At 42.7% G+C, this 24,711-nt stretch overlaps 1 protein-coding gene across 1 annotated transcript in view; it reads right to left on the bottom strand.

The window, feature by feature from the left end:
- Positions 1–24,711, bottom strand: part of TDRD15 (tudor domain containing 15) — a 143,920-nt gene that overhangs the window by 3,788 nt on the left and 115,421 nt on the right.

Below are 24,711 nucleotides of genomic sequence, written 5' to 3'. Positions count from 1 at the left end.
CAGAGACTGGCTTTTCACTGAGTCTTAAGGTAAGGAGAAACAGTTCTAGTTAAAGTTCCAGACCAGTTTCAAAGCATAATAGGCCAGATCTACCCAGCACCCCAGAACTCTCCTTGTGGGTTCCTACCAACTCACCTACTCTCAGCCACCTCAAGAGCCCTGCCCTGACCTGGGTACTGAGTGGGAGGGGAGTCAGGACACAGTTCCTGGTCTAGTGGAGGTTCCAGCCTAGCTGAGAAGACAGAAGAGATGCCTGTGGGGTTAAGAAGGGAGCAGACCTACACGTCAGACCACCTGACACCAGTTCTTCTCAGCTCCGGGCCTCTTACCCTCTTAAGGACTATGTGGTTTATTTGGAGAAATGCCCTTACCTCCCTGAGCCCTAGTTTTTCGTTTGTTTGTCTTTTTTTCTGCTGCACTGTGAGGCATGTGGGATCTTATTTCCCTGACCAGGGATCGGACCTGCACCCCCTGCGTTGGAAGCGCGGAGTCTTAACCACTGGACCGCCAGGGAAGTCCCTTAGTTTCCTAATAGATGGAGAGAATTTTGATCCATCAGATTCACTGTAAAATTGAGTGAGAAGATGTATGTCAAGCCCTTCGCATAAGGACACCCAGTAGGGATACTTTAATTCCCTTCCTTCTTGAATCAAAGTTAAATGTAAGTGTGGTCATCGGCTCCCAACTGGGAGTAGGACTTTACCAACTGCAAACAGGCTCACCCGCTGACTTGTCCAGCGCCCGTGAGAGAGCAGATTAACCTGCAAATGCCTCAGGTTCCTCATCTGTGAACAGTAACTGCTGTCCCTCTAGCTACCCAGCTCCAGTCATCATGGAAAGAAAAGCACAAGGCATGGTTTAGAATGTCTGGGAGCTGGCTGGGAGACAGTTTTCAGAGAGGTGCAGGGTGGGGTTCTATTATGACCACTGGGATTGAAAAGACAGCTCTATTTTCTACTCTTTCTGTTAAATTGAACTTCAGCCCTGGAAATTAATATCCCCACTGCATTTTAGTGAGGTGGCTCTATTTTTACAAGCGCCGCAGAATCAAGCCCTGATCTGTTATGCTGTGACCTTTCTCTGGGCTCTGCGTCAGGGAATCATAATTCAGGGCCAGCCTCGGCTTTGGAAACATCCATAGGCCTTTTATGACCAGAGTGCTATTGAATATTCTATAAAATCTCCTTGGAAAACTGGCCCACATTTCTTTATAATCTCCCCAGACTGTTTCTGAAGTCCCTCTATAGATTTTTTACTCTAAAAATCCATAGTGTTTCTTAATAAGGATCTGGGCCTCTCATAAAGGGTTGTGGAGAGGATAAGGCTGGATTGGGTCCCCAGGGGAGGCCAAGGTGGAGCCACAGAAGCTATTCTGTTACTGTTAAGCCCCTGGATGAGGATTCTGAGCTTAAGAGCCTGTCAGCAGGATACAGCCATTTCCAGTAGATGGAGATGAAGGAAAGAATTGGGACGCTGAGTCATATCCACCCCCTCACTCCACTGGATTCCATGTTCTCCTAAGCTTAAGGAGGAGCGGTTGTATACAGGGCTCAAAGCCCCTACACCTTCTCAGATACCCTCAACTGTCTCTTTCTTTCTCTTGGTTGAACCCCACCTGTGCCAAGTTGTCCCCTCACTTTCGCATCTGTATTAAGTACGATGTCATGGGGCATGGGATCTGGCTTTCTGAGCATCTTCTAGGGGCTAGATGACACAACCTAAAAGTGCAATTTGGTCAACTCCCTCTGGATGTAACCTTGACCAAAGAGAAATAAAAAAGGAAGGAAACTGGGCACACAAATGCCCTCTTTTCTCCTCAATGTTAATTGCTTCAAAGTGTGTTTTTTTCCCTTGCAAACCTTCTCAAGAAGTCCAGGGTGCCAAGGAAACATGCCTGTGAGGACCCAAAGCAGCTTTAACACGCTTATCATAAGCTTCCCGCCAGCACAGTGACACACGGCATGGCACTGCTTTGCATCTCTCCTTGCCTCACTTCCCCCTTTCTGCCTGCACTCTCATCACCTTCGGCTTGCACCTCCCAAACAAAGTGTTAGTACTTTATTTTTATTTATTTATTTTTGTTTGGTGTTGTTTTTTTTTTTAACATCTTTATTGGAGTATAATTGCTTTACAATGGTGTGTTAGTTTCTGCTTTATAACAAAGTGAATCAGCTATACATATACATATAGCCCCATATCTCCACCCTCTTGCATCTCCCTCCCACCCTCCCTATCCCACCCCTCTAGGTGGTCACAAACCACTGAGCTGATCTCCCTGTGCTATGCGGCTGCTTCCCACTAGCTATCTATTTTCCATTTGGTAGTATATATAAGTCCATGCCAGTCTCTCACAAAGTGTTAGTACTTTAATTCTTCCACAAGGAGCTGGGCTAAAGTACATGTGGCCTTGCCAAATGTGAAGGTCAAGTAAGTTGTGATAGGCCCCATCAGAGCCAGAATGTGACCCTGGGGGACAGAACTTCTATATGACTTATCTCTGTACCACATTACATTGCCTTTGCTTAGCACAGGATTTGGCACATGGCAGGTATTCCACAAGTAGCTGAAATATATTGCACTGAATTAAGTATATTAGAACCAGAAATAAACCTGAACCCCCTCCCCCCCCCAAAAATGTTTTCTACTTAGAGGAATGAGTTATGAGATTCTGAGCTGCTACCAGCACTGGCTGTTAGGGTAACTGCACTTCTAAGAACCCCTGGAAAGGGTCAAGCATCATATACTCACCTGGATTAGTCAGGGTTTTCAAGAGAAACAGAACCAAGAGGAACTCAGAGCAAGAGAGAAGAGAGGAGAGAGAGACAGAGAGAGAGAGAGAGAGAGAAAGAGAGAGAGAGAGAGATTGATTTACTCTGAGGAACTGCGTCTCATGATTATGGAGGCTGAGAAGTCCTACAGTCTGCTGTCTGCAAGCTGGAGACCCAGGAAAGCCAGTGGTGTAATTCAGTCTGAGTCTGCATGTCTGAGAACCAGGGGAGCTGATGGCATAAATCCCAGTCTGAGGGTAGGAGAAGACCGATGTCCCGGTTCATGCAGTCAGGGAAGAAGGGGGATGAATCCTCCCTTCCTCTACATTGTCTTTTGCTGACTCAGTGACATTCTAAAAAATCCACTCCACTTGGAGAGTAGATGGAAACCCAGAGACATTAAAAAGGCCTCTGGATCTAAAAACAGCCATCAAAAAGCCTGACTCTAAAGAAGAGGTAGTACCACCTTCACGTAATTCCCTGTGGACTAAAAAGTAGGTTTTAAAATAAAGACGCCTCAGTCAGTTTTCCTGATCCCAGGGTTAAAGAGGGCAGTGACAAGGGGTATCACTAAAAGGAACAGCATTTAGAAATTAGAGCCAACAGGGACAGTTTAGGATAGAAACTGACTGGTACAGCTTCGTACCAAAATGTGTCACTATATTACACCCCTAGTTGATAATTGAGAGGTATGGAGGGACCAAGCCACTTAACAGCTTCATTTTACAGATAGGAAAACTGAGGCTCAGGGAAGCTGGAAAACTAGGGATAGAGCCAAAGTGTTCTCATTCAAAGCCCACCATGCCTACTTCTTCCCCAAGATGAGTCACCCAAGCTGAAATGGTGACTGCTGCCTTAAGGAAGAAGGGCAGGGAGCAATCTATCTCTTCCAAAGAGTTTCAGAAAGCATGTGCATCTAACCAAGGAGACTTCTGAGGTCTGGGAAACACTTTTGTAGGGCGGCTCCTTCCCCAAGGACACAAGACAAGCAGGGGTGCTGGTGCCTGTAGGAGAGGGGGCAGAACTCCAGCTGTGCGAAAGGCAGATAGCCGCCCCAGCACTGTGAGTCAACTCGGCCTGAAGCAGCAGATCTGTCTGCCTAAGATCTGGCCTCCGTCTCTGCAGACCTAAAGAACTGAAAGTCGCGTATGGCCAGAGGCAGGGAAATCACCCAGCAAGCCTTGGGCATGCTACCGGATTTGGGAAGCTTCTCTGTTGAATTTTAATGAAGTAATTAAGAGCTAGATAATAGAGATGGGGCTCTGCAGAGCAACACTCCTGGACCTAACCTCTTTGATGCATTCTTGCATCAGGAAGCAACTCTATCACTAAACAGCTTCATTAATATTCCAGCCAGTTCTCTGGCTCTTAAAGTGATCTACGCCAAAGTTTGTTAGTCTTTTAAATTACCTGATGAAGTCCCTTGAAAAAAAAAAAAAAAAGAATGAATGCATTCTGGGGAAAGAACAACATCACAGGGGGTGCTAGAAGAAGCAGATTCATTGGGCTTGTTCAAATTTCCTTTTCAAAAACTAGTCTGGGTTATAAAGAATGGGACCACTTCATTCAGACTGATGGGGAACATGGACTAGGGCATGGCAGCCAGAAGAGAAAGAAGCCTGTCTTCACCTGGGACGCCTCTTTAAGTGTCGGCCACTTGACAGATACCTTGACTATTGGACAACACAGCTGTTAACTCCTTGACCCAAAATAAAGATAAAGAAGCTGAATGCTTAGTCTCTATGTGGCCCACAGAGCTCTCCGTCACCCAGGGTGAGGGAACAGAGAAAAGCTGGGTCTCCTTTGGCTCACCTCGTGTGTTCTCCCCTCCCCCCTTTGCCTTCCTGTTCCTCAAGGCCCATGTAAAACCTCACCTCCTTGAGAGTCCCTTGCTGTATAATCCTAGAAGCTTAGAGTTGGGACCTCAGAGTTCAATTTACCCCAATCCCTTTCCTGTATTACCACATTAAAGAATCCCTGATAAGGAGGAGCCAGCTTCTATTTGAATGCTTCCAAAGACAAGGAGCTTACTATTCCACAAGTTCAGTGCCAGGCATTTCTTGCTATAAAAAACATACTTCCACTGGGAAGAATTCTCTGTCCTGACTACTTCAATGAATTAGAAATACTTGTCTTGTGTGGCTAAAAGGAGGCAGCAAGAGGGGACTTATGATGACTGTACAATTCTGTATCTTGACTGTGGTGATGGTTACATGAAGCTATGCCATGGACCCCCCCCCCACACACACACACACACAAACAGGTGCACGTAAAACTGGTGAAATCTGAACCAGCTCTTTAGATTGTACCAGTGTCAATTTCCTGATATTGAACCACAGTTATGCAGGATGCCAACTCTTGGGGAGGCTGGGTGAAGAGTACACAAGACCTCCCTATACATTTCTTTCCAACCTCCTGCGAATCTATGGTTATTTCAAAATAAGAAGTTTTTAAAAACTTCTTGAAAGATTACTGTCTGCCACGCACTGCTTAAATACTTTTTTGTATTAATGCTCAGGTATTTGTTTTAGGTATCAACTCACTTAAATCTGACAACTGCCATGGAGAAAAGGTAGGTGGTGACAGTGGGATTAGAACCCAGGCTGTCGGGTACCAGAGCATTCCTGCTTGACCACTACTTTGCCTCATGATGCTACATGCGGCAAGGTGAAGTAAACTGCATCAGCCTCAATACACTATATTAATCTCTATAGTTGCTCTATTAACAGCTAACATTTATACAGAATTTTGTCCCTCAGAGGGCTTTCACATGCTATATCTAATTTGATCTTCCCAGAAACCCTGTGAGATAAGCTATTCTTTCCTAAAATTCCCAGATGAGAACACTGAGCTTCCAGCCTTCAGACCCTAAATCTAAGGCTCCTACTCCCTTATGTTCCCACTCTTCCACTGTTCTCCTGAACTATCAGAAGGTAACACAGTTGCTTTTAAATGCTAACCCTTCATTAATTCTAGTCAGTCTTTACCTGGAAACAATGACCTAAATGTCCAATTCCTCCGAGGGGCTGGCCAGAGGAAGAGGATAGGGTGATGGCATCTAGGCATCAGGACTGGCTGCTTAATGAAGTAGAAGGATGCAGTCTTCAGGTCTCCTCTCCCAGAGAAGACCCAGGGCATCCTCTTACCTTCCAATAGCAGTGTCAGCACAACCAGACACTCTTTAACACATGTATACCCTGAGATCCCCCTAGTAATTTTAAATAGAACCAGCCTGTGCAAGCCATTGTCTGCCTGTCTCATTCCAAACACAGAAGAAAAAAAACTGAAGTCACAGAAGCAGATGAGCAAGTCTCATCCTAATACAGGAGGATTTAGAGAATCTATATAGAGGGGCTAGGGTGGAGGGGTAGGGGGAGCACATAGAACTTTCCATCCAGAAAGACTGACAGGGGGACCTTCAAGATGGCAGAGTTGTAAGACATGGAGATCACCTTCCTACTCACAAATACATCAGAAATACATCTACATGTGGAACAACTCCTACAGAACACCTACTGAACGCTGGCAGAAGAACTCAGACTTCCCAAAAGGCAAGAAACTCCCCATGTACCTGGGTAGGGCAAAAGAAAAAAGAAAAAACAGAGACAAAAGAATAGGGACGGGACCTGCACCTCTGGGAGGGAGCTGTGAAGGAGGAAAAGTTTCCACACACTAGGAAGCCCCTTCACTGGTGGAGACCGGGGGTGGGCTGGGGGGAAGCTACAGAGCCACGGAGGAGAGCGCAGCAACAGGGGTGCGGAGGGCAAAACGTAGAGATTCCTACACAGAGGATCACTGCCGACCAGCACTCACCAGCCCAAGAGACTTGTCTGCTCACCCGCTGGGGCGGGCGGGGCGTGGGAGCTGAGGCTCCGGCTTCGGAGGTCACACCCGAGGGAGAGGACTGGGGTTGGCTGCGTGAACACAGCCTGAAGGGGCTAGTGCACCACAGCTAGCCGGGAGGGAGTCTGGGAAAATGTCTGGAACTACCTAAGAGGCAAGAGACCATTGTTTCGGGGTGTGTGAGGAGAAGGGGTTCAGAGCACCGCCTTAACGAGCTCCAGAGACGGGCACGAGCTGCACTGATAACCAGAGACGGGCATGAGTTGCTAAGGCTGCTGCTGCCGCAACCAAGAATCCTGTGTGCAAGCACAGGTCACTATCCACACCTCCCCTCCCGGGAGCCTGTGCAGCCCGCCACTGCCAGGGTCCTGTGATCCAGGGACAACTTCCCCGGGAGAACGCACGGCGAGCCTCAGGCTGGTGCAACGTCATGCTGGCCTCTGACGCCGCAGGCTCGCCCCACATCCGTACCCCTCCCTCCCCGAGGCCTGAGTGAGCCAGAGCCCCCGAATCCGCTGCTCCTTTAACCCTGTCCTGTCTGAGCAAAGAACAGACGCCCTCAGGTGACCTACATGCAGAGGCGGGGCCAAATCCAAAGCTGAACCCCAGGAGCTGTGCGAACAAAAAAGAGAAAGGGAAATCTCTCTCAGCAGCCTCAGGAGCAGCGGATTAAATCTCCACAATCAACTTGATGTACCCTGCATCTGTGGAATACCTGAATAGACAACGAATCATCCCAAAATTGAGGCGGTGGACTTTAGGAGCAACTGTAGACTTGAGGTTTGCTTTCTGCATCTAATTTGTTTCTGGTTTTATATTTATCTTACTTTAGTATTTAGAGCTTATTATCATTGGTAGATTTGTTTATTGATTTGGTTGCTCTCTTCCTTTTTTTGAAACATATATATATATATTTTTTTTTTCTTTTTCTCTTTTTGTGAGTGTGTATGTGTATGCTTCTTTGTGTGATTTTGCCTGTATGGGTTGGCTTTTACCATTTATCCTAGGGTTCTGTTTGTCCATTTTTTTTTTTTTTTTAGTATAGTTTTTAGAGCTTGTTATCATTGGTGGATTTGTTATTGGTTTGGTTGCTCTCTTCTTTATTACTTTTTAACACTTTTTATTTTAATAATATATTTCTTTATTTTTTATTTTAATAACTTTATTTTATTTTACTTTTTATTTTTATTTATTTATTTTTTTTCTCCCTTTTCTTCTGAGCCTTGTGGCTGACAGGGTCTTGGTGCTCTGGCCGGGTGTCAGGCCTGTGCCTCTGGGGTGGGAGAGCCAAGTTCAGGACATTGGACCAGCAGAGACCTCCTGGCCCCACATAATATCAATCAGCAAGAGCTCTCCCAGAGATCTTCATCCCAACGTTAAGACCCAGCTCCACTCAACGACCAGCAAGCTCCAGTGCTGGACACCCAAAGCCAAACAACTAGCAAGACAGGAACACAGCTCCATCCATTAGCAGAGAGGCTGCCTAAAATCATAATAAGTTCACAGACACCCCAAAACACCCCACCAGACGCAGTGCTGCCCACCAGAAAGACAAGATCCAGTCTCATCCACCAGAACACAGGCACCAGTCCCCTCCACCAGGAAGCCTACACAACCCACTGAACCCACCTTACCCACTGGGGGCAGACACCAAAAACAACGGGAACTACGAACCTGAAGCCTGCAAAAAGGAGACCCCAAACACAGTAAGTTAAACAAAATGAGAAGACAGAGAAATATGCAGCAGATGAAGGAGCAAGGCAAAAACCCACTGGACCAAACAAATGAAGAGGAAATAAGCAGTCTACCTGAAAATGAATTCAGAGTAATGATAGTAAAGATGATCCAAAATCCTGGAAATAGAATGGAGAGAATACAAAAAACGTTTAACAAGGACCTAGAATAAATAAAGAGCAAACAAACAACGATGAACAACACAATAAATGAAATTAAAAATTCTCTAGAAGGAATCAATAGCAGAATAACTGAGGCAGAAGAACGGATAAGTGACCTGGAAGATAAAATAGTGGCAATAACTATCACAGAGCAAAATAAAGAAAAAAGAATGAAAAGAATTGAGGACAGTCTCAGAGATCTCTGGGACAATATTAAATGCACCAACATTCGAATTATAGGGGTCCCAGAAGAAGAAGAGAAAAAGGGACTGAGAAAATATTTGAAGAGATTATAGTTGAAAACTCCCCTAATATGGGAAAGGAAATAGTCAATCAAGTCCAAGAAGAAGATATAACAATTGTAAATATTTACGTACCCAACATAGGAGCACCTCAATACATAAGGCAAATGCTAACAGCCATAAAGGGGGAAATAAACAGTAACACAATAATAGTAGGGGACTTTAACACCTCACAATCACCAATGGACAGATAATCCCAAATGAAAATAAATAAGGAAACAAGCTTTAAATGATACATTAAACAAGATGGACTTAATTGATATTTATAGGACATTCCATCCAAAAACAACAGAATACACTTTCTTCTCAAGTGCTCATGGAACATTCTCCAGGATAGATCATATCTTGGGTTACAAATGAAGCCTCGGTAAATCTAAGAAAATTGAAATTGCATCAAGTATCTTTTCCGACCACAATGCTATGAAACTAGATATCAATTACAGGAAAAAATCTGTAAAAAATAGAAACACATGGACGCTAAACAATACGCTGCTAAATAACCAAGAGATCACTGAAGATATCAAAGAGGCAATCAAAAAATACCTAGAAACAAATGACAATGAAAACACGACGACCCACACCTATGGGATGCAGCAAAAGCAGTTCTAAGAGGGAAGTTTATAGCAATACAATCCTACCTCAAGAAACAAGAAAAATCTCAAATAAACAACCTAACCTTATTCCTAAAGCAATTAGAGAGAGAAGAAGAAAAAAAAAAAAACCCCAAAGTTAGCAGAAGGAAAGAAATCATAAAGATCAGATAAGAAATAAATGAAAAAGAAATGAAGAAAACAATAGCAAAGATCAATAAAACTAAAAGCTGGTTCCTTGAAAAGATACACAAAATTGATAAACCATTAGCCAGACTCATCAAGTAAAAAAGGGAGAAGACTCAAATCAATAGAATTAGAAATGAAAAAGAAGTAACAAATGACACTGCAGAAATACAAAAGATCATGAGAGACTTCTACTAGCAACTATATGCCAATAAAATGGACAACCTGGAAGAAATGGACAAATTCTTAGAAAAGCACAACCTTCCGAGACTGAACCAGGAGGAAACAGAAAATATAAACAGACCAATTGCAAGCACTGAAATTGAGACTGTGATAAAAAATCTTCCAATAAACAAAAGCCCAGGACCAGATGGCTTCACAGGTGAATTCTATCAAACATTTAGAGAAGCGCTAACACCTATCCTTCTCAAACTCTTCCAAAATATTGCAGAGGGAGGAACACTCCCAAACTCATTCTACAAGGCCACCATCACCCTGATACCAAAACCAGACAAAGATGTCACAAAAAAAGAAAACTACAGGCCAATATCACTGATGAACATAGATGCAAAAATCCTCAACAAAATACTAGCAAACATAATCCAACAGCACATTAAAAGGATAATACACCATGATCAAGTGGGGTTTATCCCAGGAATGCAAGGGTTCTTCAATATATGCAAATCAATCAATGTGATAAACCATATTAACAAATTAAAGAATAAAAACCATATGATCATCTCAGTAGCTGCAGAAAAAGCTTTTGACAAAATTCAACACCCATTTATGATAAAAACTCTCCAGAAAGTAGGCATAGAGGGAACTTACCTCAACATAATAAAGGCCATATATGACAAACTCACAGACGACATTGTTCTCAAAGGTGAAAAACTGGGACCATTTCCACTAAGGACAGAAACAAGACAAGGTTGCCGACTCTCACCACTATTATTCAACATAGTTTTGGAAGTTTTAGCCACAGCAATCAGAGAAGAAGAAGAAATAAAAGGAATCCAAATCAGAAAAGAAGAATTAAAAATGTCACTGTTTTCAGATAACATGATACTATACATAGAGAATCCTAAAGATGCTACCAGAAAACTACTAGAGCTAATCAATGAATTTCATAAAGTAGCAGGATACAAAATTAATGCACAGAAATCTCCTACGGGACTTCCCTGGTGGCACAGAGGTTAAGAATCTGCCTGCCAATGCAAGGGACACGGGTTCGAGCCCTGGTTCGGGAAGATCCCACATGCCGTGGAGCAACTAAGCCCGTGTGCCACAACTACAGAGCCTGTGCTCTAGAGCCCATGAGCCACAACTACTGAGCCCACATTCCACAACTAGTGAAGCCCGTGCCCCTAGAGCCCGTGCTCCACCACAAGAGAAGCCACTGCAATGAGAAGCCCACGCACCACAACGAAGAGTAGCCCCCACTCACCACAACTAGAGAAAGCCCGCGCACAGCAACGAAGACCCAACGCAGACAAAAATAAATTAATTAATTAATTTTAGAAAAATAATAATTACCTTAAAAAAAAAAAAGAATCTCTTGCATTCCTGTACACTAATGATGAAAAATCTGAAGGAGAAATTAAGGAAACACTCCCATTTACCACTGCAATGAAAATAATAAAATACCTAGGAATAAACCTACCTAAGGAGACAAATGACCTGTATGCAGAAAACTATCTGACATTGATGAAAAAAATTAAAGATGATACAAACAGATGGAGAGATATACCATGTTCTTGGATTGGAAGAATCAACATTGTGAAAATGACTATACTACCCAAAGCAGTCTACAGATTCACTGCAATCCCTATCAAACTACCAATGCATTTTTCACAGAACTAGAACAAAAAATTTCACAATTTGTATGGAAACACAAAAGACCCCGAATAGCCAAAGCAATCTTGAGAAAAAAAACGGAGCTGGAGGAATCAGACTCCCTGACTTCAGACTATACTACAAAGCTACAGTAATCAAGACAATATGGTACTGGCACAAAAACTGAAATATGGAACAGGATAGAAAGCCCAGAGATAAACCCACACACATATGTTCACCTTATCTTTGATAAAGGAGGCAAGAATATACAATGGAGAAAAGACAGCCTCTTCAATAAGTGGTGCTGGGAAAACTGGACAGCTACATGTAAAAGAATGAAATTAGAACACTCCCTAACACCATATACAAAAATAAACTCAAAATGGATTGAACATGTAAATGTAAGGCCAGACATTATAAAACTCTTAGAGGAAAACATAGGCAGAACACTCTATGACATATATCACAGCAAGACACTTTTTGGCCCACCTCCTAGAGAAATCAAAATAAAAACAAAAATAAACAAATGGGACCTAATGAAACTTAAAAGCTTTTGCACAGCAAAGGAAACCATAAACAAGATGAAAAGACAACCTTCAGAATAGGAGAAAATATTTGCAAATGAAACAATGGACAAAGGATTAATCTCCAAAATATACAAGCAGCTCATGCAGCTCAATATCCAAAAAATAAATAACCCAATCCAAAAATGGGCAGAAGACCTAAACAGATATTTCTCCAAAGAAGATATACAGATTGCCAAGAAACACATGAAAGGATGCTCAACATCACTAATCATTAGAGAAATGCAAATCAAAACTACAATGAGGTACCACCTCACACCAGTCAGAATGGCCATCATCAAAAAATCTACAAACAATAAATGCTGGAGAGGGTGTGGAGAAAAGGGAACCCTCTTGCACTGTTGGTGGGAACATAAATTGATACAGCCACTATGGAGAACAGTAAGGAACCTCCGTTCCTTAAAAAACTAAAACTAGAACTACCATATGACTCAGCAATTCCACTACTGGGCATATACCCTGAGAAAACCATAATTCAAAGAGTCATGTACCACAATGTTCATTGCAGCTCTATGTACAATAGCCAGGACATGGAAGCAACCTAGGTGTCCACTGACATGTGAATGGATAAAGAAGATGTGGCACATATATACAATGGAATATTACTCAGCCATAAAAAGAAACAAAATTGAGTTATTTGTAGTGAGGTGGATGTACCTAGAGTCTGTCATACAGAGTGAAGTAAGTCAGAAAGAGAAAAACAAATATCGTATGCTGACACATATATATGGAATCTAAAAAAAAAAAAAAAAAGGTTCTGAAGAACCTAGGGGCAGGACTGGAATAAAGATGCAGATTTAGAGAATGGACTTGAGGACACACAGAGAGGGAAGGGTAAGCTGGGGCGAAGTGAGAGAGTAGCATGGACAATATATACACTACCAAATGTAAAATAGATAGCTAGTGGGAAGCAGTCGCATAGCACTGGGAGATCAGCTCGGTGCTTTGTGCCCACCTAGAGTGGCAGAAGAGGGAGGGTGGGAGGGAGACGCAAGAGGGAGGGGATATGGGGATATATGTATACGTACAGCTGATTGACTTTGTTATACAGAAGAAAGTAACACACAATTGTAAAGCAATTATACTCCAATAAAGATGTTAAAAAAAAAAAAAAAAGACTGACAGCTTAATACAGTTTTTGGTATTTTATCACTGGTGATTCATTTCTTTGCCTAGAGAAGTCATTTGCAACTCCTCGAATTCCCTTTAAAAATACAAATATCTCTGTGAAGGATTATTTCTCATGTCTATATGGAATCAGGTTAGTGGGAACCAGCTGACAGCCAGCCTTTGCCGGGATAAAACATCATAGTAGTGCCTGACTGATTGATTGATTGATTGATTTGGCGAGGGGAGATAGGGAGAGAGCTCAGAAAAAGGAGGGAGCAGGGCATTTAATTACACAGTCAAGAGTTGTTTCTAGAAGGGGAAATATTATAGATTCAATGTTTGTGTCCCCCCAGAATTCAAATGTTGAAAAAACCCTCATCTCCAATTTTATTGTATCTGCAGGTGGAGTCTTTGGTATGCATGTAATTAGGTCATGAGGATGGAACCCCTGATGGAATTAGTGCCCTTATTAGAAGACACAGGAGAGAGCTCTCTCTCCCTCTCTCTCTCCCTCTCTCTCTCTCTCTCTCTCTCTCTCTCTGCTCTTAGCCATGTGAGGACATCAAGAAGACATTCATCTGCAAATCTGGAAGAGAGTTCTCACCAAAATCCGACCATGTTGGCACCCTGATCTCAGATTTTCCAGGCTCCAGAACTGTGAGAAAATAATTCCTGTTGTTTAAGCTACCCTGTTTATGATATTCTACTATAGCAGCTGGGACTAACTGAGACAGAACACAATACATTTCTAAGTGTATTCTCTAGCAACCTTCAGAGAACAAAAGTTACCAACATTCTTCAAAGCCTCAGGGCATTTCTAAAATTTCTGTTGGATTTGGCCTTGCCCTGGATGGCCTAGGTCTGCACTTCTCATGGCCTTTTCTCTGATTTGCATCTTGGATGCTCCTCCAGAAAGCCTTGTTTTCAGAAATAAGCCCTCCCTAGCCTGGCTATGCTTCAATTCATTCCAATAAGATCTAACATGTATTTATCAACTCTCTACTCTGAAGAGGGCACCAAGTAAGGATTGGGAGCGGAAAGGGGACAAACCATGCCCAACCTGTGTTCTCTACAGTCTCCTCCAGGAGAAAAGATAATTGAGCATTCTAGTTCAGAAAAGTCTGAGTCTTTCTTCAAGGGACTTAAATCAACCAGTCTGTAGCCATCAGATTCTCCTGCTGATCATTTCTTTACTAAAGAATCCATGTGTCAGTGCATTAATCAGCTATTGTTTCAAAACAATGCTGCATGACAATCTTCAAATCTCATTGGCTTATAACAACAAACATTAATTTTTCTCCTTCACTGGTTTGCGGGTAGGCTGGGATTCAACTGATCTCAACTAGGCTCTGCTAGACTTGGATCTGGACTAAGGATAGAGTTCAGGTATGTTCCATGTATTTCATCATTCTCTATGAACCAGAGCTATCCAGAACATGTTATTCCATGGCAGGTACCAGAAATACAGGAGGCCAAGCCAAAAACCCAAGCACATTCATAGCCTCTGCTCACATCATATATACTAGTTCTACTGGTTAAAGCCGTGCTTAATGTCAATGGGGCACATATTCCTACTCTAATGGGAGGTACACCGAAGTCATTATAGAGGAGGAGAAAAGAGTTAAGATCAATACTCCATCTACAAGTCAGTAATAACTAATTTACTGTTTGTGACAACTTCCCAAAACCTCAGATGCCCCTGACAGAGCAGGGCCTCCAGGGCCCAAGACATGAGACAGAATCAACTGGCCCATCAGTTACACTTCCCTTCCATTATGGCCTAGCACAACGACTGCCCATTGTAACCAGGAAGCAGCTGGAGACACGAAGGGAAACATCCTTCATTGTGTCTCCCTGGCTTTGTTCCAGTTCCCAGTAGAATACAAACCAGAATCCCAGGCAGCCTTAGCACTGGACAAAGGTGAATTATCTCTGTAGCAAGTCTGGAAACCAGAGAGAACAGAGTAATAGGGTCAAATATCATGGGGCCAGACCTCCTTGTCAACCACCACCACTATCCTCAGAGGTTGTGGTGTCCTGGCCCTCAGGAGCAGCTGTGGTCACCAGTCTTCACGATCAAAGCCTTATATTAATAACTGCCATTTTCAGAGGAGCTTACTACATGCCAGGCACTATGTGCAAGCTTTTGTTTTGACATACTCTTCTGAAGACCCTGTGGGATGGGTATTAATCACCCCTCTTTACAGATGAGGTTCAAAAAGGTAAGATAATTTTCTCAAGGCTACATAGCACAAGGCCTGACATGGCAGAAGCATAAAGATAAATGAGACCGAGGCCATGTGGCTGGACCCCAGCTCTTCTGTTAAACAACATCCAAGGGATTATTTCTAATTCTAGGGTCTCAGTTCTACCATCTGTAAGTTACCACCATGAAACTGTAAGAGGGATACAGTGAATCGGGGAAGAGCTTTGTACAGAACTCTGTGTCCCTAGGAGAACACACAGGAGTCTTTCGCCTATGACTTCAAATCCTACCTTATCTCTGATGGTCTATCTTCAGAACAGCATCTCTGAGCTACAGCAGAGCTCAGTGGCAAGAAGTCTAGGGAGAAAAGCCTGGAGCAGAAGGGGAGAAATGCTCTCTTGGGTCTGACTGTAAGTTTCCTATCCTTAGTGGCTCAGTGTGGCTTCCCCAGACTCCTTCCCACCAGGCTGTTCTATGGCAGTCTGTTCTAGGAGGAAGAAGACTGCCCACCCTCTGCTGACTGATTTGTAAGAGTGCCTCTGGCCCACGTGTGAGTAATGCAGCAGGAGTTGCCTCAGTCACACTGCCACTGAGGGAGAAATACACTGCCACTTTTCTCAGTTATACCAGACAGAGCTCCCCAGCCAGGTTGTCCCTGCCCCTCAGAGCTCAGGGAGCCAACTCCTGTAAGAATAGGGGACTTAGAAGAGACAAGGGTTTGAATGGCTAGACCAGATAGAGCCCTGATCCTCTCTAAGGGCCTCCCTGCCAGTCCTGTTGGATTACTCAGAGGGAGGCCCCACATCCATCACATTCGGAATCCCTGTCTTCCTTTGGTAGACAACCTCCAAGGGTACCTGAAGCAATAAAGCTATCATGAAACCACTCTCTCTGCCCTCTGATGTTAATCCTGCTGATACCACGTTTTTAGCCAATGCTGGAGAATGGAGCTGGTAGTTGATGAAAGTGAGAGGACAAGTCTTCCTGAGAAGGACCCAGAAGGTCCTCAGTAGACAAGGAGAACAAAAAGGTGAGCCAGATCCCAGGCCAGGTCAGGCCTGTATCCAGAGAATGGCTCCCTTCTCTGAGCTCATTCCGTATTCTGTGCACCATGTAGTAGGACAGACACGTGTAAGAGGAAGGAAGGGAGCTATGGGCGCATCTAGGAGGCGTCCTCCTTGGTAAAGGGCTGCAACCACAGCTGCCAGCATCCATGTAATTGAGGAAGATATTGGGGGCAGCCTAGGCTCCTGTGCAACTCCTCCTTCAGTGTACTTTCTGTGATAAAATGGGATTTAGGCCAGAGAGAGCCCCAGAAGTTTCCTTCTTCACCAAGTCCTCATAATAGGTTATTTGACTTTGGAAAACAAACAAAAAAAGAGATGAAAACACTTGACCCAAACTTTCTGGAACAGTGAACAGTTCTTTCTGTCAGCACTCTGGCTGATATTCTTCTTAATGAGTTTGAAAAAAAGGCATTTTGGCGGTCTTTTTCATGCCTTCTGCTTCTTCAGCTCCAGGAGGCCTCGGCTGGTGAAGTGTCCTGCCTGGGGTTCGCGCAGCTCCCACACTCTCCACAGCACAGCTCATGTCACACCATATTGTTATCGCCCCTTGTTTCCTCCCCCTCAAGGAAAGAACGTTTTCAGTTTTGTATATTCGGGCCGATGAGAGTTCATTAGGTTTACTGAATAATAAATACATAAAGTTCCACTTTCTCTGATGCTCCTACATGTCTCCCTACCCTACTACATGCCTCAGAGATCTCCTCCTCTTCTTTGCATTTTGGGGCCCAGAAGATATGTAGCCTGGCATTGGGCTCAGATTTAGTCCTCCCAGATGAAGGGTTCAGCAACTCAAAGGCAGGGGGCATACTGGACAAGTCTCTGTACCCCAAACCCCAGCACCTCCAACAAAACAGGACTCAAAGCATGTGCTCAGACAGCCTTGCCTCACTGATGTGCAGCTGGTGGTGACATCATGGCTGCATGCACACCAGTTCTCCAGCTCACCTGAGAATATTGAGCACCAAGGTCAGGATCACAAATACTGTCTCCTGCTCTGAATCAAAGCAACACAAGTTCCCTACAAATGCTCTAATCCTACCTTTTCCATCTCTTTGCAGGTGACTCCAGGGGAAGGCCAGAGTGCCCCTCATGCAGGGAGAGCAGGGAGGAGGATTGGTGAGTGTTCATGGTAGAGTCAATCCCTGCTCTCCAGGGAAGGAAGCCGCGGTGCCTAGGAAACCAGTGAGCTCAGCATGGACCATGAGGCTCAGCATCTGGACTACGAGGCACAGCTGCCTCCACTCTACCCCACCCCCACCTCCCAGATCACGCAGTACCTTGAGCTGCTGGCCTCACTGACATCTCCCCAGAATGCACTAAGGCCCAGAGGGAACTGGAGGGAAAGAGGAGATAAGAAGTTCCTCATGCTATTATCTAACTAACATTCTAAGGGTCCTAATGTCAGGAATCCATAAAAGTACCTACCCTTGCACACACAAGGCTTCCTCTTTTTGGAATCAATTCATCAGCAGGCGTTCTCTGTCAACTAAATGAAGCAGATGGAGCCCTTTGAGCCACAGTCCCAGCCTTCACAAAGTGCCCTATTTGGATGGGGAGGCAAGACTCAGAAGCAGCTAAGAACCGTACTGTGGACGAATAGACTGTACACGTAACACAGGCCTTCAGAGCAGCAGGAATTCACATGAAGGAGAGAGCTCACCTGCGACTATAAGTTCCTAAAGGTGACAAAGGCTGAGCTGGCTCCCAAATGAGAGAGACATCAATTTAAGCAGAGAGAAGGCTCAGAGAATTTTAAGTTGAAACACCACATAAGCATGGATTTCATGGTAAGATATGCAAACTGTAAATTTTCAGCAATGGCAGAATGGGCCATTCAATCCCATTGTATAAAATGATGCTGTCTCCTTAGGCTTGATATTAGTTTAAAATAAAATAAAACCATTTCCCGCTTGATTACAGTTAGAATCAGAGAAGGATTTTCAGTCTGACCCTCAGTAGTGTTTAAAATAGTGGAAAAGAGCAGATAAGGCATTGAATAAAATAAATGTTTCCAATCTCAATCCAGTTACTGCTGAATGCTGCAGCGGATTGGAAAGGTAGGTCGCCTCCGGCATTCTCAGCCATAAGAAATGTAACGATAGATGAAAATGGATAAAATCAAGATGCTCTGATAGAACAGGGAGGCTTCAGTATCTCAGAAAATTAGGATCCTTGTAACCAATTTTACAATGGCTGGATTATAGCTAAATAGGATTTTAAGTCTATTGTAAATGAAAGAAAATCTAATTTAACTGGGCCACATCATTTTTACTGAAATGCTCATTTCCTTGCCGGGCACCAGTGACTTGGTTTGTGATAGCTGTTTGCAAGGTGCTCAAGTCTGACCAATCTCAAATTGGCCTTTTCCAGTCTTAAGGTTGAGCCAGGAATCCACGTGTTCAGGATGGGGTGGGCAATTAAGGGAAACAAAGTTTTACCTACTTTGCTCCAGGGCCTCATCACTATGTGCCCAAGGTCATCTGGCCACTTTTAAGAACCACCTCTCTTTACCAACGTTAGCCTGACCAGAGCTGCAGGATAGTATGCCAAACACCTGATTTTAACAATTTCCCCTCTTTGCTTTTTTAATTATCCCTGTCTATGTTCTAAGCAAAGTAAAAAACATCCCCCAAAATATCCAAAGGCGTTGTTTTCATATACGCAAAAGCCAAGAGACAGAAAAGGACAGGCCAGCATGGCAGACAGTGAGCAGTGAGCATGGCTGGCGCACAAGATACCAGATGAAAAGCAATAGCATGTGTGTATATTACTGAAGTGTCCCCAACATTTCAATTCTTGAGTCATTCTTTCCTTTAATATTCAAATAAAATCATTAGAGTCCCTGTTTTGTTTCCTGAACGTACAATTCCCTGGGAATGGAAACACATGGTTGCTGTTTGTCCCCAAGGCAACTGCAAACCATGATTGACAATAGATTGTAGTACTTAACGAACTTTCCTGAACACTTGAGGATGTCAGAATAAATTACAACACTGAAAAAGAAAACTTAAAACTTAACTTACTTAAAACTTAAGTACTCCTAAAACCTACTAGCTATAACACATTCCAAACCTTTACTGACTCTTTCCCTCCTTGGCCCTGGCCCTGTTAGTGCGGTCTACCCTTGCTCATAGCAGTTCCTTCCACTGACTTGTCTGCGCCAATTTCCTGGGCCCCCAGTGCCTGACCCCCAAACCATCTAATAATGATAATCATGTTCATAACTATAGCTAATTTTTACTGAGCACTTCCATATGACACTGTTTTAGGCCCTTTATCTGCATTAATTCATTCAATTCTCCTAATAGCCTTATGAGACGGGTTATATTATATTCATATTTTATAGATAAGGAAGCTAAAGCACACATAGATTACTTATCCAAAGTTTAGAGAACTGGTACATGGTGGAGGTTATAATTCCAACCCAGAAGTCTGACTCTAGAGAGAATGATCTGAACTTTCACATACTGCATATCCAAAGAATAACCTCTATACCCAAGGAAGACCTGGTTCATCTGAATATACAAGGCAGTTCAGTGAGCACCCTGTGATGGTCAGCCTTATGTGTCAACTTAGCTAGGCTATGGTGGCCAGTTGTTTGGGTAAACAGCAGTCTAGACGTCTCTGTAAAGACACTATTTTAGATATAGACTGTAAGAAAATCATTAAATCAGTGAATGAATAAATAATAAGTAAATAACTAAATAACAAGTAAATAATTAAATTGGTAAAATCAATAAATAACTAACTCAGTAGACTTTGAGTAAATGAAGCACCAAACTGCCCTTTATAACATGGGGGGGCCTCATCTAAGCACAGAAGGCCTTAAGAACAAAGACTGAGGTTCCCTGAAATAGAAGAAATTCTACCCAAAACTGCAACACAGACTGCATCACATACTTAAAATTTGCTGAGAAAGTAGATCCTAAGTATTCTCACCACGGAGAAAGAAAAAAAAAGGGGGTATCCATTGAGGTGACGGATGTGTTAAGTTGATCGTGATATTTCACAATGTATACATATGTCAAATCATCACATTGTACATTTTAAATGTCACAATTTGTCAATTATACCTCAGTAAAGCTGGAAAAAGTAAATATAGGTGTGTGTGTGTGTGTGTGAGAGAGAAAGAGAAAATTTTTTTAAAAAGAGGACTGCAACATAGAAACCCTGCCTGAGTTTCCAGCCTGCTATCCTGTGGAATTAGGACTCAAGACTTGCAACATCAACTCTTAGCTGAATTTCCAGCCCACCAACCTGCCCCACAAATTTCAGACTTGCCAGCCTCTACAATTGAATGAGTCAATTCCTAGGCGGCTAGGCGTAGATCTATAGCTTCTAATTGGCTTAGGTCTTTCAAGACTAAAATCTTGCTTCTATGGGATGCCAATCCAAGCATAATTTTCACATTTGATTGTACTGAAAGAAACCCTCCCCAGACAGGATAGAGGCAGGAATAAAAGGGGTGAGGGAGAAATGAAGCCCAACCTTCCACACCCTTCCCCAGTGGAACTTTCACCCAGGGGAAGATGACCCATACTCCTTCCATCCAGAGAGAATCCTGGGCAACACTGATTCACAAATGAGGCAACCTCTGTTACCTCCAGAGTGGTTTTCTCAAGGCATATCCAGCTCACACAGTGCCCACTGTGAGGACCTGTTACTTGCTTCTCTATTTTGAACACTGCTATGACCTACCTGAATGTTTGTGTCCCCCCCAAATTCATATGTTGAAACCCTAACCCCCTAAGGTGATGGTAATAGTAGGTGAGACCTTTGAGAGGTGATTAGGTCCTAAGAGTGGAGCCCTTATGAATGAGATTAGCACTCTTATGAGAGATCCCACAGAGCTCCCTAGCCCCTTCCCCCATGTGAGGATACAATGAGAAGCCTGTGACCCCAAAAAGGGCTTTCACAAAACTCTGCTAGCACCCTGTTCTCGGATTTCTACTTCCAGAATTGTGAGAGATTTCTGTTGTTTATAAGCCACCCAGTCTGTGGTATTTTGTCATAACGGCCCAAAGACAGTCACCAAGATCTCCTTATGCTTGGTGGCAATCACCACATCCTGCCCAATGCCATTAGCCACATCATTCAGCTTAGAGTCTGAGGCATGGGAACTGACATCTGCTGAGTAGAGTCCAGTGGCCTACCCATAAGGGGTTAAATATGCCACTCACATTTGGAAAAACCTATGTCTCCACTCCCAGATTTTGTTAGTCCCTCACCTTTTTCCAGCTCACTCTCCAATTCCCACTCTCAGCCATCAAGGACAAAGACATACACCCCCTCCCCCACTCTCTGAATACACTCCCACTCACTCATTCCGCTCCAGCCCACTGGCCTTGCTGGTGTTCTTCAAAGAGCCAAGAAAGCTGCTTTCTGCCTGAGGACCTTTGTGGTCACTTGTTTCCTCCACCCAGAATGATTTTCTCAGGGTGTTTCATGCCACACTTCCTTTTGCTAAAACTTCAGCCCAATTGTCACCTTCTAAGATAGGCCTTCCCTATCTAAAAGAACATCTCCCCCTATTCTCTTAGCCTGCTTTTGTTTTCTTTACAGCACTTTGACTAGGGAAAACTGAAATAGAATGCGTGTTTGTATATAAATATATATGTATATGTGTATGTTTTATTGTCCACAGAACCCCACTAGGATGAAAGCTTCAGGAGACCAGCAGCTCATTGTCTCTTCTGCTCTCTTTTTCCTCCAAATCTAAAAAAGGGCTTGCCATATAGTAGTATATTCAGTTAAATACCTTAAATAATACATTTTATATGATTTAATTAAAGGGTTCAGCTTTTTTCCCTTCCAAATAAGTGAACCAGTATTCCTATTATTTGCTACAAAATGAACCATCACTTACCTATTGGTTTTGTACTGCTGACTTTGTCATATGCCAAGTTCCCATATTTAAGGTACTAGATTTTGAAAAGGTAGGTTGAAATTATCACTGGAAATATAAATAATCTGAATAAAAATCTTTAAATCTAGTACCTTAACAATTAAGGTACTTTCTGAGGTGTATTTTTTAAAAGTTCCCTATGTGATTCCCATGTGTCCTCTTACCTCTACCCCACATGAAGAACTATTGCTCTAGCTATTTAGCACCTCATGTAGGCTCAGTACTGGAAGATAAAGAAATGGTGTAAGGCATAGATTTTGCCCTTGAATCACTTACTGTCTCAGTGGGGAGACAAAACATGTACTGGAGACCATCAGAATATTAAGTACTAAATTTTCCAGGAAATTATACACATGGAAGAGTATTAAGATAAACGTGGTAGGAGACAATCAGAAACAAAGAATAGCTTGGTCGTGTGTGAAGGATTCATTGTGACTATTAGACCTGATTTTTATAGTAGACAATAAATAAATGGAATTCTGCCCTGTCCCTTTGGGAAGAAGGTTTAAACTGGCAGTTTCCTCCACTTACCACACAGTTTTTTGGGTTTTTTTTTTTCTAGTTAGGTATCTGCAAGTGAAAAATGAACCACATTGATGGGACAAGCAAAAATTATGTAAGAGCTTCTAATTACTCATTTACTTAAAATTAAATGGCTATGACACAACTGCCTGAAGTGAAGCACGTGGTGGATCTGGTACTCAATCCATCCCACATGTGTGTGCCTATGTGTGTGTGCACGAGCCTGTATGTGTTTTATCTTCTTAAAATATATTACAATGAAGCACCAGACTCCCCCCTCCCCAGGCTGGCCATGCAAACTCTGTCCCAAACAGAAGCTCTGAATAGTGTAGTGGTTCTTTTCCAGGTGCTTTAGGTGATTTCTGTTTTAAAATCATGCAGCATTTCTGGCAGCAGAGACTTTCAAAAAACTTAGCACTATATTTGTACCCACCCCCGTCCCTCAGCAACTGTATGAGATCCTTGAATTTGCATTTTTGTATTAGACTCATTTCTGGTTCCATGTCTTTCTTCTTTTTTCTCCTTTAAAAATATATTACCTACTTTAAGTCCATACTGCAACAAGGCAGGAGCAAATAAATATATATTAATTTCTAGCATCTTCCAAGTGGTTCTGTGTGTGGGCTCGGGAACAGCAGCAGCAGCATCACCTGAGGACTTGCTAAAATTGCAAAAACTCAAGCTCCACCTCAGACATACTGAATTAGCAACTCTGAAAACAGGGCTCAATAATCTATATTATAATTAGGCTTTCCATTGATTCTGATGCAAGCTAAATGTGAGAGCCACTGTCCTAAAAGATGATAAACTTACCAGTGCTGCTGGAGTCATGAGAGAGGATCTGAAAATGAGAGTACCCAGGGCTTAAAGGGTGGGTTAACCTTGGATTAGAAGATTTGGTCATCTGAACACTTCTGAAAATTTCACCCTACCACGTGACTTCCAATGATTATACTGCAAACCATTCCCCAGATATCCCTCAAGCTCTGTTGAAATGTCAGCTTTTAACTGAGGCCATTGGTGTAAGTTATTTTCACTGAGAACAACTTCGACAACATTTCCAGAACTGCAGCAAAGCGTCCAAGTTTTCCATGGTTAATAGATAGAAAACCTGACAATCTAGATGAGCAGTTTTCAATCTTATCAGACCTAATGCCCCTTTTACTATCCTGAAATGAAATTCAAAGACAATATACCTCTCCTGTGCACAATTTTAAAATAATAAAGTGTCTTATTGGTAATATAAAAGAGAAATAAAAAGAAAGCAGTTTATAATAAAATAACATGTATTTTAGTAAGTGAATGCTTGGGCATGCTTACCACAAAATACAAAAAACATTCAGATGGTTGTCCCATGAATGAAACCTCTACAAATACAAATCTGTGCAGGAGTACTATATTGACAATTCAATTATTATAAGCAGCACAGCTGTCAGTGATGGGATTTTCCAAAATGGTGAACCAACAACTCGGTAAAATTCCAAACAAAAAAGAATACAATTTTTTCTCAATTTACACAGTGGTTACATCCCTGGAGAATTCAGTACAGAGAAAAATGGTACAAAAATAAACTTTGTTTTTATACAAAGAGTGGAGTTTGCTTCTAGGCTCAAATGATTATGAACATGTCTTCCATTTACCTGAATATCTGGTGGATTACTCAAAACTCACATAAGACAGAGGATTATTCATTGTGAAGGACTGTACTACATATTGCAGGACATCTAGTATAACTGGTTCATGTCTAGAAAGCGTCAGTGATTCTGCCCAATCATTATGATAACCAAAAGTGCCCCCCATTAATTTCCGAAACACCCCTTAGCAGGTAGTAATGCAACCACTGATCTAGACAAAAATCTGTCTGAATATTCATTCACCTAGCACTTACTCAACAAATTAC

The sequence above is a fragment of the Eubalaena glacialis genome, chromosome 14 (genome assembly GCF_028564815.1).
Source record: "Eubalaena glacialis isolate mEubGla1 chromosome 14, mEubGla1.1.hap2.+ XY, whole genome shotgun sequence".
Lineage (NCBI taxonomy): Eukaryota > Metazoa > Chordata > Mammalia > Artiodactyla > Balaenidae > Eubalaena > Eubalaena glacialis.
The sequence above is the reverse complement of the archived record's forward strand: the minus strand, read 5'-3'. Positions and strand labels throughout refer to the sequence as shown.